A 16,417-nucleotide genomic window follows, 5' to 3' on the forward strand; every position below is an offset into this window, starting at 1 on the left:
CCAGGTCGAAAGGGCTGCTTCCGATTTGAGAAACACCAATGTTAGACTCAAGGATACAGTAACAAAGGTAACAAATTATATAAATCTTTTTTGAGATTCTTTTATTTATTTATATATTTCTTTATTTAATTGCATGTGTCGGTGAATATTTTTTAGTTGAGATCTAGCAGAAACTTTTGTGTGGATATCATACTCTTATGTTTAATTCTTGGGATCGCTGCATACCTATACAAGTAAGTTATATTTTTTGGTAGAGAAATTAAATTACCTCATACTTTTATTCCTATAAGTAATCTTACCTATTAAAAGTATAATAAATCATCATCCAATTTAATTTTATTTGATATATTCATAATATAACCTGAATTGGTTAAAACAATATGAAATGATAACACTTATCATAATTTTATTAGATATAAATATTTATAAGCATAAAAAATAGGAATCAAATTAATTTCTCTTCTTACTCAAAACATTGCCCTTAAAATAATATTAGTCTAACATATGATAGATTTTTATCAGACTTATGTAGTTCGACTACATCTAACTAAATACACATTTATTGTTATTGCAGTGTATTAAAGTGAATTTCGCAAGGCCAAGATACAATATTTGATGATTCGGTACTTTTATTGTTGGGTATGAGAATGACTAAACGTAAATGCTTTATATGTAATTTTTGGAAGGCAGGATTTTATAGAAAGTCGGAACTGTTATAGTTTGTGTCTTATTTTGCTTGATTTTATTTAAGAGACCTCATATTTTCACTGAAGTTTTTTTATCTATCCATTGAAAAAAATAATAGAGAGACAAATATACCTTCATTTACTCATTTAATTCATCCAACTTGTCTCTTTCTCCGGTTCTTGTTATTTCTCCTAAACCTCCATTTATTTTCAACAAGTTAGTGAAATTCATATATTATATGGGTTAATATATATATATATATATATATATATATATATATATATATATATATATATATTAAAATATTATGTAAAATTTAATAAAATAAAAAAAAAAACTCATAAAATGACATGTGGAAAAAAATTAATTCAAAATAACATTTGTCAAATTGAATGAAAATGCAACAAGTGGTAAAAAAACTCTTCATTTATTATAGAGAATTTTAAGAATTGTATCAGACCCACTTTCAAATCGAAATGTCTTACTTTGGGATTAGTTCAAATCTACGTAATCGATAATTTACATATATCTCCAATTTTCCTTTTTGCAAAACTTACTAAGATTATCGTAAACCACAGTTAAGTTTATGGGTTCAAATTTGATCAAAATCAAACATTAAGCTACATATGATTTCAACAAATACTAAACGTCATTAGAAGTTGGAGTGCATCTCATTCTTAGAACATAGATTGTCATTTTTGCCTAAAAATGTCTATAATTATGGGAACAACATTTAGAAAGGTGGAAGAGTTAAGGAACAATGAGTTTATTTGTTTGTAATGAAAACAATGGATTCTTTTAAACGTGGAAGAGTGTTACAGGACAAAGGATTCCCACTTAAAATCCACCATCTTCCTCTTCTCTGTAATCCTTAATTCCTTACACTTCCACTCCCCTCAATCATCACGTTCTGGTAATGTCACGTACATTCGGGTCGAAAAACTTATGTTACTTCAACATCTGTGTAATGGTAATGGATCTGAGAACAAGGAGAAAAGGAAAGACCGTTGGAAGTTAAATCGAAAACTAGGTTTGTTGTTGTCGGTTGATCATCGGTGGAACGACATGGGTTCGAAGGGAAAATGTGATGCACAATTTTCGGCTGTATTCTGTTCCGATAAGTTTATTACATTGCAGGTTTGAAAGAGGAAAATTGAGCGTATTGTGGTTGTGCGTCTGTGTTTGGAAAGAAAATCAAATAAGCTCCTAAAAAATCTTTAGAATAATTAAAATACGTTGTATAATTAAGTAAGTGGTATAATGGTTAATTACTAACAAAAGTATGTGGATCGATAAAAAAAGCAATGGATTTATTAGCAACCTTTATATAATCACCGGAAGTTTGTTTGTCAAAAAATTTATTAACTTAAGACTTTATATATATATATATATATATATATATATATATATATATATATATATATATATATATATATATATATATATATATATATATATATATATATATATATATATATATATATATATGGAAAAGTTAAATAGAGAACCATAATTATTGGTTCTTCAAGGAACCAAATATTTTTTTCAATTTCTACAGTTTATTCTTTATCGAAAAAAAAAAATCTAAAAATATCTAAATTCATATATTAACATTGTGAATGTGAAAAATATTTTTCGGATTCACGTTGCGAATTTTCAAAGATTCACATTGTGAATTTGACGTAAAAAAATCGAATTTTATATCATTGGAAAAAGGATAAAAAGTTAGGAATTTCTGTATTTTTAGTTTTTTTTGATAAAAAATAAGTTCTAAAGGTTGAAAAAAAGATTGGTTCCTTGGTTAATTATGGTTCTCTATTGAACCTCACCCTATATATATATATATATATATATATATATATATATATATATATATATATATATATATATATATATATATATATATATATATATATATATATATATATATATATAGGCTTAGATTATTTTATTCAAACTAATTATTGTACATCTATCGTATGCTATGAAAATTACTAAGAGAATAAGTTGTTTAGCAATACGAATACGTTCAACCTTACAAGAATATCATCATTTTCATGCATTCTAGTTAATTTTTTTTTGTTCTCACATATCGTTTTTCACTCATTTTAATTTTGACAGAATACGACCCAATAAAATATTCTGACAGAAATGAGAATAATAATAATAAGTGTATAATAACCTTATAGACGATTTAATTAGTGAGAATGTGTGTTAATGACAATAGTTATGTAAGATTGAACGTATTTATATTAGCAAACAACATATTTTCTTTATCATTCTCATAACATACGATAGATGTGTAACACCCAAAAGTTTGGAAAGTCAAGAAAAGAAAGAAGACCTCAATTTTAAGGAGAGACTCGGCGAGTCCATGGAGGGACTCAGCGAGTCCGAGCGGGATCCGGGTTGAGGTGTTAGCGACCGACTCGGCGAGTTGGGTCTGAACGAGGAAAACCCTAAATCCGGGACTTGGAGCCTATTTAAGCGTCTCATTCTCTTTCTTAGGGTTCCTTTAGTGCCTCTTTACCCCCAGAACATCAACCCTAGCCGCCATATCCGTTTTTGAGCTAGATCTTGCATCAAAGAGAGCACTATAAGCGTGGAGAAGGAAGAAAAGCCTTGGAAGAGCAAGAAGAGACTGTAGATCCGAGATCGAGAAGACATTTCAGATCATTTGGAGGTAATAAGCTGTTGATTGGACTCCCTTTGCATCTAGATCTATTCTTATGTGTGAGTTTTGGTCATTATTGGTATGTTTTGTAACCATTTCGGGTTGGAGGTTCAGATCTGGGGTTGCTACCTCAGATCCATGTTGGTTTTGGTCTTGAATCCCCTAAAGTATCAGCCCTTGGTATGTTGAGGAAGCATGTTTGCCATAAACCCTAGTTTAGTGTGTTTTGAGCATAGATCTCTCAATCTACACGTAAAGTTTGCCACTTTACGTGGGGAATAGGCCCTAGAAGTATGGATCTATGAGTTGGAAGTTCTGTTTGGCTCGAAAAGCCACTGCATGGATTGAGGACTGGATAGACTCGGCGAGTCCTTCGAGTGGACTCGGCGAGTAGCTTGAAGATGAGGAGGAACTCGACGAGTAGGATGAACAGCTCGTCGAGTCGGTTGAAGTTAGGCATGGACTCGGCGAGTTGGATGAACAACTCGACGAGTTGGTTGAAGATTGTCTTGGACTCGGCGAGTCTGTTCTTGGACTCGGCGAGTCAGGTCGCGAAACCCTAAACCCTTTTGAGTTGAGACTCGAATCAGTGAGTCGGGTGGTGACTCAGCGAGTTGGGCAGGACAGGACTTGGAACTAGTGGGACTCGGCGAGTCATGGACTGACTCGGCGAGTCGGGTCGCGAATAAGAAAGTCCCTAAGCTTATGAACTCGGCGAGTCTTTAGGAAGACTCGGCGAGTAGGGTTGACCTGGAAGGTTGACTTTGACCAGAGCTGACTTAGTAGACTGTCAGACTAAGTGTTATATGTATATTGATAGCTCAGAGAGCTAGAGGAGCAGCAGTTCAGGGGATTGTCGAGTAGCAGCCAGAGATTTATCTGCAGGGCTCAACAGTTCAGGTGAGTTTCCCTTCAGTAGGAACGGGTCTACGGCCACAATGTCGGCCCGTTTAGCTAGCAGTAGTTTTCGGATGTTGATCTGATATAGTAGTTAGTATGTTTGATGCCTTCGTGGCTCAGACAGGATTTATGTGTTATGTGTTCCGGGCTACGACCCGAAGTAGTATGCAGTATACATGTGTTCATGCTAGTTGATATGTTTATGTATGTTCTGTTCAGTTAGCCCGGACTTCGGTCCGATGCAGGGGACAAGGTCCCAGTTAGTCCGGACTTCGGTCCGATGCAGGGGACAAGGTCCCAGTTAGTCCGGACTTCGGTCCGATGCAGGGGACAAGGTCCCAGTCAGTTAGTCCGGACTTCGGTCCGATGCAGGGGGCAAGGCCCCAGTTAGCCCGGACTTTGGTCCGATGCAGGGGACAAGGTCCCAGTCAGTTAGTCCGGACTTCGGTCCGATGCAGGGGGCAAGGCCCCAGTTAGCCCGGACTTTGGTCCGATGCAGGGGACAAGGTCCCAGTTAGTCCGGACTTCGGTCCGATGCAGGGGACAAGGTCCCAGTCAGTTTCCGGACTTCGGTCCGATGCAGGGGGCAAGGCCCCAGTTAGTCCGGACTTCGGTCTGATGCAGTGGGCAAGGCCCAATATGTGCTTTATATGTTTTTGTGTGGTATGTGGTAGATTGGGGGAGCTCACTAAGCTTCGTGCTTACGGTTTTCAGTTTTGGTTTCAGGTACTCGGTTTTCAAAAGAGGAGCTCGGGAAGATTGCAGAGCACACACCATAGTCAGTTAGCCTGGGAATGTTTGACTCTGATAATGATATTATGTTTTGAATTGAATACTCAAAAGTTATGTTTGACTTATGATATGTTGTTATAAATCTATTTTTAGTAATGTTTAAAAGAAATTTTTAGTCATGATTTTTGGGTCGTTACAAGTTGGTATCAGAGCCTTGGTTTGAGGGATTCGGGCACGCTCCCTAGTGTGTCTGAACTTAAACTAAGGAAGTGGTATATAGTTTTCAAAAGAAAAATCGTAGTTACAAAAGAATTTTGAGAAAAGAAAACAATTTTAGAAAAATGTAAAGAAAAGAGTTTTAGAAAAAGCAAAAAGAGTTTTGAAAAGAGAAAAGGGTGTGGTGCATGCAATCAGCCGAGCTCAAGTAAGTACTCCCAATTTACCTAAACAAGTTATAGTATGATTATCAGTATCAGTTTCAGTATCAGTTTCAGTTTCAGTTTCAGTTCCAGCTTCAGTAGAACAGCATGCTAGAATAGGACTAAGGATCTAGGATGATGCCTTATGTGCCTGCTTTATGTGTTCAGCTTTATGAGAATTGCATGCTAGTATTGAGTAGACAGCAGTAGGATAGCCTGTGTAGGTTATGCCTGATAGCATGAGCTTAGCATTGTATGCTAGTGCAGTTTCTTGTTATGAGGATTGTTTTGCCTGAGTATGTTTCCTTTATCCGAATGCTGCTTGCTTTGTGCTTTGTGGGACTCTGAGTGATGGGAGTTAGCCACTAGGTGAATACGTCACATCACATGTGATCAGGGTTGGATAATCTCAGAGTGCTGGATTTGGCCCTACTGCGCAGCTCTCGTCTGAGTCCAACCGTTGTAGGGACGAGACTTTTACTCGAAGGATTATCCGAGCCTCATTATATGTGATGGTATTCAGGTGGTGGCTAATTGGCATTACAAGGAGGCCTTCAGCAGCTGAGGACTGTTTGGGTAGAGTCAGAGGTTCCCTAGGGCAAGCCTAGGATGAGAGTGGCATAGATCAGTAGATGAGTAAAGGGGACTTGGTGGAGTTGAGGTAACTCTTGAGGAAAGTACGGATAGATGTGGAAGGTAGTAGGGGCCCATACTACTGAAAGCAGAGGATCCGTATTCGATTCAAGAGGGGCCGAGGCAAAATCAAGGAACTAGTAGAGTATGCGAGAAATTCCTCAGCAGTAGTATGTAAATTGATCAGGATTTTGTTATATTTTCAGCATGGTGACGTTGCGCGAGATACCAGTTAGCAGTTCAGGTGTCGAGGAGGGGTCTGGCTCGGGCTTCAGAGCCGGGCAGCTTGATGATCAGATGAGGGATTTCATTTCCGCAGAGATTACGCGCAACATCATTGATCAGACTCCAGTGATTTTCGGTTCGGTTAGAGAGGCCATTGCGGAGCTCATGGACAGTCATCTTGAGGCCTTTAAGGCCGGGTTAGTTTCAGGACAGATTGGGGCTTGTCTAGGTCCCGAATCTTATGGAGTTCAGGGATCCATCAGGGAGGGAGATCCCATTTCTAGCTCCTGCCATCAGGGGGCAGGGGTGAGTGGGGAATTCTGTCTCCAAGAGAGACCATTGCATGATTGGATAGTTGAGGAAGTTTCGCGAGCCTTTCGCGAGGATCTGCCCGACATGGTCGTGAGGATCACTGATAGATTGATAGCGAGGCTTCAGGATCAGACATCTGTTGTTCAGTTAGCAGGCGTTGCCGTTGGGGTAACGCAGGAGCGAGAGTCGGGCAGGGAGTCAGAAGGGAAAAGGAAAATTGATGAGACTCAGGTAGCCACAGGTTCGGGTAAGAGGCCCAAGGGTCCAGATTTGAGGACGAGGAACTATCAGAGCCGCAGCCGATGCGGGAAGTGCGGAAGGACGCACATGGGTGTGTGTAGGCGTAGAAGTGGTGGCGATGCTGGGTGTTTCAAGTGCGGCCAGATTGGTCATTTTAGCAGAGACTGTGTTGTTACCATCGCCCAGGGGCTTGATCCGTTATGTTTCCATTGCAGTCAGAGGGGTCACAAGAAGGCCCACTGTCCAAGTTTGTATCCAGCAGGGCAGGTGCCAGCTCCTGCCCTTGGGACTTCGAGTACCGCCAGCAGTTGACGAGGCCGGGCAAGGGTGCCTACGGCTCAGAGCCGAGTTTTCCGGTAGATTTCAGCAGGGATTCGAGCAGCACTGAGTAATGGAGGTACGTAACTTTTGTTTTTCTGTCAGCTTATGTCATGATTATATTGTTATGGTTCTGCATCAATTTGTGGTATAAGTGTTGTGTTTTCGTGTGGCTTGCTTGTGATTATGTTATATGCCATTTGCATACCTCGGATAATTGGTTGGTAGTTAGGGGATGTGCTCTTATGGAGAAGGTTTCGGAGGATGCAGTAACTATAGCATGGTTGGGAGAGAGTTGGTTCGTTTCGCTAGTTCGGAGTGGTTAGTGTTGGGATGGATTGGTTAGATCCCTAGCTATGGCAGGCTTGGGCTCCTTAGCAGAATGATTATGGAATGGCAGCAAAGATCGGGATCTCTTTTGAGTGTGAAGCAGCAAGGGGTAAGCAGGATCGAAGTGGGGGAGAACCCTCCGGGTATATATGGATAAGAGTCTCGTAGACTCAGAATGAGTGCGCGGCCTCTAAGAAGAAATGGTAGTAGCACAGTGATGGATGGATTGAGAAGTTCAGAATTAGGAGTTCGAGAACTTTTCCCAGCAGTTAGTTCATGTAATCGAGATGGTTAGAAGCTGGTTGGGAATCCAAGATTGGAGGACCACCTGTCGGACGCATGAGAGTCGGAATGAAGATCCTGAGAACGGGTAGCAAGAGATGTTTTCGTATTGGTAGCCAGTGTCTGAGGCGGCATGCAGGTTGCGTAGATTCAGGAGTTGGGAGGGTGGAAACTTCCCAACAATAGCTTCTTGTATCCGGATTAGTAAACGGTTGGTTTGGGAACCAAGCCGAAGGATTCCTCGACGAAGCGCTAAGTATATCAAGGATATAAGATGTCGAGGATGATGCAGAATTCAAAGTCTAAGGACTGTCTTTTTTTTAGAAATCGGGATGAGGAATCACTAGCAGTCAGATAGCAGTAGTAGTGTTGTAAGTCTGCGGGGGTAGCCGTAGCATTCACTAGCAGTCAGATAGCAGTAGTAGTGTTGTAAGTCTGCGGGGGTAGCCGTAGCATTCACTAGCAGTCAGATAGCAGTAGTAGTGTTGTAAGTCTGCGGGGGTAGCCGTAGCATTCACTAGCAGTCAGATAGTAGTAGTAGTGTTGTAAGTCTGCGGGGGTAGCCGTAGCATTCACTAGCAGTCAGATAGCAGTAGTAGTGTTGTAAGTCTGCGGGGGTAGCCGTAGCATTCACTAGCAGTCAGATAGTAGTAGTGGTATTGTAAGTCTGCGAGGGTAGCCGTAGCATCCACTAGCAGCCAGATAGTATTAAAGAGTTGTAAGTCCGCAAGCGTAGTCGCAGCCTTTTATCAGATTGGTAGGTAGCATGAGCGCGTGTTAGACACGGGAAAGCAGTTGTACCCACCAGTTCGGGTGCAGCAGTGAGGATATGGGAATCACGGGTTAGCTTTCGGATTTCCCAAAGGGATCAGTTACGGCTAAGTTAGCAATTTGGGCTTTGGATCGTCACATCAGTTATGAGATCAAAGTCGCAGTGGACCGTTGGGGTTCGGGTATGTTGTGGGCTACCGTCAGTCTGGGAGCCAATATGTTGTTAGTTGTGGAATTGATGATGTCAGGATGTGACGTATGGATCCGATCGGTTGGATCGGAAGGTTGCGAGAGCCACAGTGACAGAATAACTAGTGGAAACTAGTCCTAGAGGAAGATTTCGTTCAGAAGTCGTGGAAGAGACTAAGTGAGGAGTCCCTTGACTCCACAGTTGGGTTGGAGTTCAGTGTTTCAGGCAGCTCAATGTTTCAGTCAGTTCAGTGTTTCAGGCCGTTCAGCGTTCAGTCGGTTCAGCGTTTCAGGCAGTTTAGTGTTTCAGGCATGTTCAGTATTGCAGGCAGTTCAGTGTTTGGAAGGTTTCAGGGTTTTGGGTCAGTATGGTATTTGCGTTGGAATGCAAGTGCTGACGATATAGTTGGTTGATTTGGAAATGGCAAGTCCCTCTCAGCAGGATCAGTTGAGCCTTTTTGCCGAGTATAAGTGATCTGTAGGGATGGCTGGGCAGGTAGCTTTTCATTCAGGAGGGAAGGCTCGAGTAAGTAGGAGATAAGTAATCAGGTGGGATAAAAGCAAGCTGGTTCCAGCAGCATCGTTTCGGTATGAGCGGCAGGATGGATAGAACAGTTATAGATAATCGAAGTATCTTTAGGAGTCGCTGGAAGAGACTAGGAGTTTGCGATGGAGTGTAGTGACCGGTGGGAGTCCGGTAACTCAGATATAGGGAGATTGGTTAGACCAGAGTAGTCTCAGTACATCCGGTAGGCGGATGGGAGGCAGCAGGATTTTCAGTTGGAGGAAGTAACGTTGAGGAGATTATGGGAAAGAGAAGGATTTAGTATGTTCTATCGGTAGTAATCGGCACTGTGAGTGGCCGGAGTGATGGGCAACAGGGTGAGGGATTCTCCAGACAAAGAGTTGGAGGCAGTTCGCAGGCAGTTGATCATAGCAAACTTCGAGGACGAAGTTTAGTTTAAGTGGGGGAGAGTTGTAACACCCCAAAGTTTGGAAAGTCAAGAAAAGAAAGAAGACCTCAATTTTAAGGAGAGACTCGGCGAGTCCATGGAGGGACTCGGCGAGTCCGAGCGGGATCCGAGTTGAGGTGTTAGCGACCGACTCGGCGAGTCGGCCAAGGAGACTCGGCGAGTTGGGTCTGAACGAGGAAAACCCTAAATCCGGGACTTGGAGCCTATTTAAGCGTCTCATTCTCTTTCTTAGGGTTCCTTTAGTGCCTCTTTACCCCCAGAACATCAACCCTAGCCGCCATATCCGTTTTTGAGCTAGATCTTGCATCAAAGAGAGCACTATAAGCGTGGAGAAGGAAGAAAAGCCTTGGAAGAGCAAGAAGAGACTGTAGATCCAAGATCGAGAAGACATTTCAGATCATTTGGAGGTAATAAGCTGTTGATTGGACTCCCTTTGCATCTAGATCTATTCTTATGTGTGAGTTTTGGTCATTATTGGTATGTTTTGTAACCATTTCGGGTTGGAGGTTCAGATCTGGGGTTGCTACCTCAGATCCATGTTGGTTTTGGTCTTGAATCCCCTAAAGTATCAGCCCTTGGTATGTTGAGGAAGCATGTTTGCCATAAACCCTAGTTTAGTGTGTTTTGAGCATAGATCTCTCAATCTACACGTAAAGTTTGCCACTTTACGTGGGGAATAGGCCCTAGAAGTATGGATCTATGAGTTGGAAGTTCTGTTTGGCTCGAAAAGCCACTGCATGGATTGAGGACTGGATAGACTCGGCGAGTCCTTCGAGTGGACTCGGCGAGTAGCTTGAAGATGAGGAGGAACTCGACGAGTAGGATGAACAGCTCGTCGAGTCGGTTGAAGTTAGGCATGGACTCGGCGAGTTGGATGAACAACTCGACGAGTTGGTTGAAGATTGTCTTGGACTCGGCGAGTCTGTTCTTGGACTCGGCGAGTCAGGTCGCGAAACCCTAAACCCTTTTGAGTTGAGACTCGAATCAGTGAGTCGGGTGGTGACTCAGCGAGTTGGGCAGGACAGGACTTTGAACTAGTGGGACTCGGCGAGTCGGGTCGCGAATAAGAAAGTCCCTAAGCTTATGAACTCGGCGAGTCTTTAGGAAGACTCGGCGAGTAGGGTTGACCTGGAAGGTTGACTTTGACCAGAGTTGACTTAGTAGACTGTCAGACTAAGTGTTATATGTATATTGATAGCTCAGAGAGCTAGAGGAGCAGCGGTTCAGGGGATTGTCGAGTAGCAGCCAGAGATTTATCTGCAGGGCTCAACAGTTCAGGTGAGTTTCCCTTCAGTAGGAACGGGTCTACGGCCACAATGTCGGCCCGTTTAGCTAGCAGTAGTTTTCGGATGTTGATCTGATATAGTAGTTAGTATGTTTGATGCCTTCGTGGCTCAGACAGGATTTATGTGTTATGTGTTCCGGGCTACGGCCCGAAGTAGTATGCAGTATACATGTGTTCATGCTAGTTGATATGTTTATGTATGTTCTGTTCAGTTAGCCCGGACTTCGGTCCGATGCAGGGGACAAGGTCCCAGTTAGTCCGGACTTCGGTCCGATGCAGGGGACAAGGTCCCAGTTAGTCCGGACTTCGGTCCGATGCAGGGGACAAGGTCCCAGTCAGTTAGTCCGGACTTCGGTCCGATGCAGGGGGCAAGGCCCCAGTTAGCCCGGACTTTGGTCCGATGCAGGGGACAAGGTCCCAGTCAGTTAGTCCGGACTTCGGTCCGATGCAGGGGGCAAGGCCCCAGTTAGCCCGGACTTTGGTCCGATGCAGGGGACAAGGTCCCAGTTAGTCCGGACTTCGGTCCGATGCAGGGGACAAGGTCCCAGTCAGTTTCCGGACTTCGGTCCGATGCAGGGGGCAAGGCCCCAGTTAGCCCGGACTTTGGTCCGATGCAGGGGACAAGGTCCCAGTTAGTCCGGACTTCGGTCCGATGCAGGGGACAAGGTCCCAGTCAGTTTCCGGACTTCGGTCCGATGCAGGGGGCAAGGCCCCAGTTAGTCCGGACTTCGGTCTGATGCAGTGGGCAAGGCCCAATATGTGCTTTATATGTTTTTGTGTGGTATGTGGTAGATTGGGGGAGCTCACTAAGCTTCGTGCTTACGGTTTTCAGTTTTGGTTTCAGGTACTCGGTTTTCAAAAGAGGAGCTCGGGAAGATTGCAGAGCACACACCATAGTCAGTTAGCCTGGGAATGTTTGACTCTGATAATGATATTATGTTTTGAATTGAATACTCAAAAGTTATGTTTGACTTATGATACGTTGTTATAAATCTATTTTTAGTAATGTTTAAAAGAAATTTTTAGTCATGATTTTTGGGTCGTTACAAGATGTACAATAATTAGTTAGAATACTTGAACCTAACTCTCTCTCTCTCTCTCTCTCTCTCTCTCTTTCTTTCTCTCTTTCTCTCTTTCTCTCTCTCTCTCTCTCTCTATATATATATATATATATATATATATATATATATATATATATATATATATATATATATATATGTGTGTGTGTGTGTGTGTGTGTGCGTGTGTGTGAAATTAAATATACTCCTAGTTTTTATTCCTACAAATCTTCCTATTAAATCAAACGCTAGAAAGTTGTAGTGCCAACGATGTTTTCTGTTCAAAGCGGAGCATTTTGTCAAACGTTGGAAACTAGAAGCTCTCAAACACTCCGTGCCGAACATGCCTTAGATTATAAAGTTCTATGCATTGATTTTGTGGGGATGACATCTTTCTAAATAGTTAAATCAAAAAAGAAAAATTCCCATGGTTAAACCAAATAATTAAGAACTATTTTGGTTTTTATTGAGTTTGACTTTTTATAATTATAGATTGTATTAAATTAAGTATATTTATAATACAATTAGTTTATACGACTTTTTTTTAGTATTGATGGTTGTTTAAATTACCAGTGAAATAAATAAACCGTAATTTTATTACATTTGATTAAAAATTTATAAGACACCATAACTATTGAAAAAGGTTTTGCCAAAATGCTTACATAGGCAATGAATCTAAATACAAGAGTATAGAGAGTAACTTAGGGGCTGTTTGGATTGGTGTAATGCTAAGGAATGTAATTGAATTCTATTGTAGTTGAATTCTGCTGGAATTGAATTCTGTTGCACGTTTGGCTGCCAAATTTTGAGTTGTAATTGAAATCTATTCTCATGTTTTTTTCTGTTTGGATTGATGATTTGTTGAAGGAATTGGAATGAAATTCTGTCAAATGACAATAATACCCTTTATTTGTTTTTTTTTAAATTGCTTTATAGTTTACATAAAAAAAATTTCTAAATAAACCAACAATCAAATTTAATACCGATTATAAACATATATAACCTAACAATCAAATATAACTTCCATTCTAGAGTGTTTTCCATACAACTTCCAAAATGATAAACCAAAATAAATACATGTTAGATAAGTTTGGAACATAGATGATATCCATGATATCACAATTTACAAAAAATGAGCAAAGTATCTCAAAATGATACACCGAAATACTATATGGTACATATCATTCTTCCAACATGAGCTTCACAAAAGTTTCACGTTCTTCACCTTCCAAGTTCCAAAAAGTCAACAGTACTGCTTCCGGCTCGTGCATTATCTTTCGACTTGCTTTAAACTTATCCATTTGATCCATTGATGGAATCTTCAAAATTTCAGAAGTCACCATAGAAGTTTTCTTTTGTAACTCCACTTCAACATTTAAAGATTGAGACATGGTGGCCGATGTGATGGGTTTTATACAAACAATCCTATGTGTGCATGCAACCCTAGAATTGGATCTATGTTTTCACTATTAGATACACAGCATTATGAACATATATAGAAACCCTAATATGCCCTAGTGTTTTCGAAATACACATAGAAGGTTAGATCACATACCTCTTGTTGTTATATTGCAATAACAACTCAAATCTTCAAACCCTAAGTCTTGAAAGCAAGTTCCACAAGTGTAGTACCTCTAATGGCTCACAAACACCAAGAGCAAATAGAGAGGCAATAGAGAGAGGGAGGAGGTATGAAATCGGCCCTAAGAACCCTTTAGAAAGGCTTGGACGAATTCTTATGGCCTTAGGGGTCTTTATATAGGTGTAGAGATTAGGGTTTTAGTTCTTATCCTTATCTAGTTGCTTGCCTACCAAGTAACCATAAGATAAGCCTTGAAAACCCTTATCCTTATCCTTTGGATGATTTCAAGGATATCTTATCCGTTGAATTCGTCCAACCTATATCTAGGATAACCATTACCATATTTTGTAACTATCACATAATTACAATTCAGCCCCTCTAGTTTAATTAATTACACTTGATCACTAAATTAATTCTTAATTAATTATTGACCAATATTAATTAAACAAATATGATTTCTCCTTTAATATATTATTCTTATAACATATTAATAAATCATAATAACCTCTTTCTCTATTATTTCTCCAGTCAAGTTGCTTTGGTGAAGGCAACCCAAAAGGACCATGCACAATCGGGTCAAGTACTTGACAAATATGGTTACGGGCTTAGACACTAATCCAACAGTCTCCCACTTGGATAAGTCTAGTAACTATAATAGTAAGTACTACCCGATTAGCAGTCGTAGCTCTCAAAGACGCTATCGAACTTTGATCTTATCAGTAACCTGTCCTTTAGATAATGGATCATATATTCCTCCATTCTAGATATCGTATAGACGTGAGACATGGATTGAAATCATTCTCTCAGTCTATGTGTTGTTTCCCGATTTCCGATTTACGACGAATGACTAATTGAACAAATCAAATTAGCCCTAGCCCGGCCGGGCATTTATGTTTTTCATCACTAAATCATCGAGGGGACCACAAATATCGCTTTTATCCCACTTTGGGTAAAAGGAACGGATAAACTTCGACTTAATGTTTGCTTGCACTCACTCACCATATCATACACAACAATAAGTTTTATAACACCAAGTTACTGGTGCGTTTACATATTATCAATGTGTAACCGATTCGCAAGATACAACTCACACATCTCGGTTTTAAGAATACAAGATATTATCGTCTCACCAATCGCTCGTGATAAAATCCATGAAGCGATCCAAGTGAGCGTGGGTTTAATCCAATGCTCAAAATCATATTCATAAGCACTCATGAACGTTGCAGCAAACCTTTGCTATGTCTAATACACTTTAGACAATCTACAAACCAATTCATAACAGTCTTCATTCATACCTACTTCCAACATATGAACGACTACTGACCGTTTGAATAATTCAATTATTCTTAATAAACTCAATTATTCTGGAAGTCAAAACATGCAAAGAGAAACACAATGATAATACTTAATCTTATATGACCCCAAACTTGTGAGTATAAATAAAACACCTTTATTTAATCACCATATTGATTACTCATTATCCATTGTTTAATGTTTTAGATAATCAACTTTATAACTCGAATCATAACCACAATTGTCCCATGCTCCAAGCATGTACACTTTGGTTTCCTATGGTCCATACTTTGTGAAATAGATCAATTGAAACTTTTCAAATGCAACTCATTTCACAATCCTCAATCCTTATAATTAGTGTAAGAATACCAAATTCTTGCCATCTTTTAGAATATGTCAAATTCTAATATTTTATGCAATGATCTTCTTGTGAAGTCAAGGCACAAATATCACAAAGACTCGGCCAACGAAATCACAAGGTACTCTATCAAAATTGTTACAGAACAATTCTATAGATGTGATGTCTCTCACTCAAAGTACATTCCTTTGAACATTCTTTTGCATAAAATTTTCTAATCTAGACATAAATTCCTAATTTCCAATTCCCAATTATGGAAACGTTTCCATATTTACCATATGACAACTAATTCTTAACAGAATCTTATCTACTCATAATAATAACGATATGGTCCATCTAATACCATACTTCCAACTACTCACAAGCGACCAATCCTCAGTGAACTTTGGATCGTCCTTTGATAGTTGTTTAATTATCTTAGTCAAAACCGATTCTTGTCCTTTTTCCCTCTTAACGCGCTAGACATTTGGAAAAATTTTAGAATGGTCAAATATTATAGCACTTGCAATCGATCCTTTACCCGAAGCGTATGGGACACAATGCATAATGTCTTACATAAAGATACGATACTCTATCAATCTTCTGCCATAATATTTTGTGTCACGTTCTTACAATTTGAACTATGAAGAGGGATACCGTAATCATAATCGAAATTTAAGAACACACTATGTATCATTTGACTAAATTTATTTAAATTTCTCAATCTAAGCTTTAGATTTTGAACGAAGTACAATATTCTCTCCCTTAATTATAGAAAAGCAACTTTTCAACTCTTACAACTTTGCAAAGTATAACTCTTGTTTTCTATAATTAATATTGCTAACTTGCAATACTTACTATAATAATCATGCTCCCACTTACATGATGATTATATCTTTACCAGCATAACACTTATGCTCCCACTAGCTTCGACATGTATTCATAAATCAGCTGAACTTCTAGAAAACAATTTCTTAAGTTCATATTTCTAATACTAGATGCTTCGATAAGACTTTATCTAAGCTTCTCAACCTCATACACTTTTCCTTGGACAACTCATATGTATATGTCTAAACGATTCTAGGACTCATATCAACAAGTCTAAAATGTTCACGCCCATTTGCCATTTCCCACAATTCGAACTATGAAGAGGTATGCCGTAATCATAGTTGAATT

The 16,417-nt window shown here is 39.9% G+C and overlaps 1 long non-coding RNA gene across 1 annotated transcript; it reads left to right on the forward strand.

Annotated features, from left to right (window-relative positions):
- Window positions 1-14: 14 nt before the first annotated feature.
- On the forward strand, window positions 15-719 carry LOC128132709 (uncharacterized). Its single transcript, XR_008231152.1, has 3 exons — window positions 15-67; window positions 157-233; window positions 575-719. It is a non-coding gene; the product is annotated as an uncharacterized LOC128132709 (long non-coding RNA).
- Window positions 720-16,417: the final 15,698 nt, after the last annotated feature.

Source organism: Lactuca sativa, chromosome 3 (genome assembly GCF_002870075.4).
Source record: "Lactuca sativa cultivar Salinas chromosome 3, Lsat_Salinas_v11, whole genome shotgun sequence".
Taxonomy (NCBI): domain Eukaryota; kingdom Viridiplantae; phylum Streptophyta; class Magnoliopsida; order Asterales; family Asteraceae; genus Lactuca; species Lactuca sativa.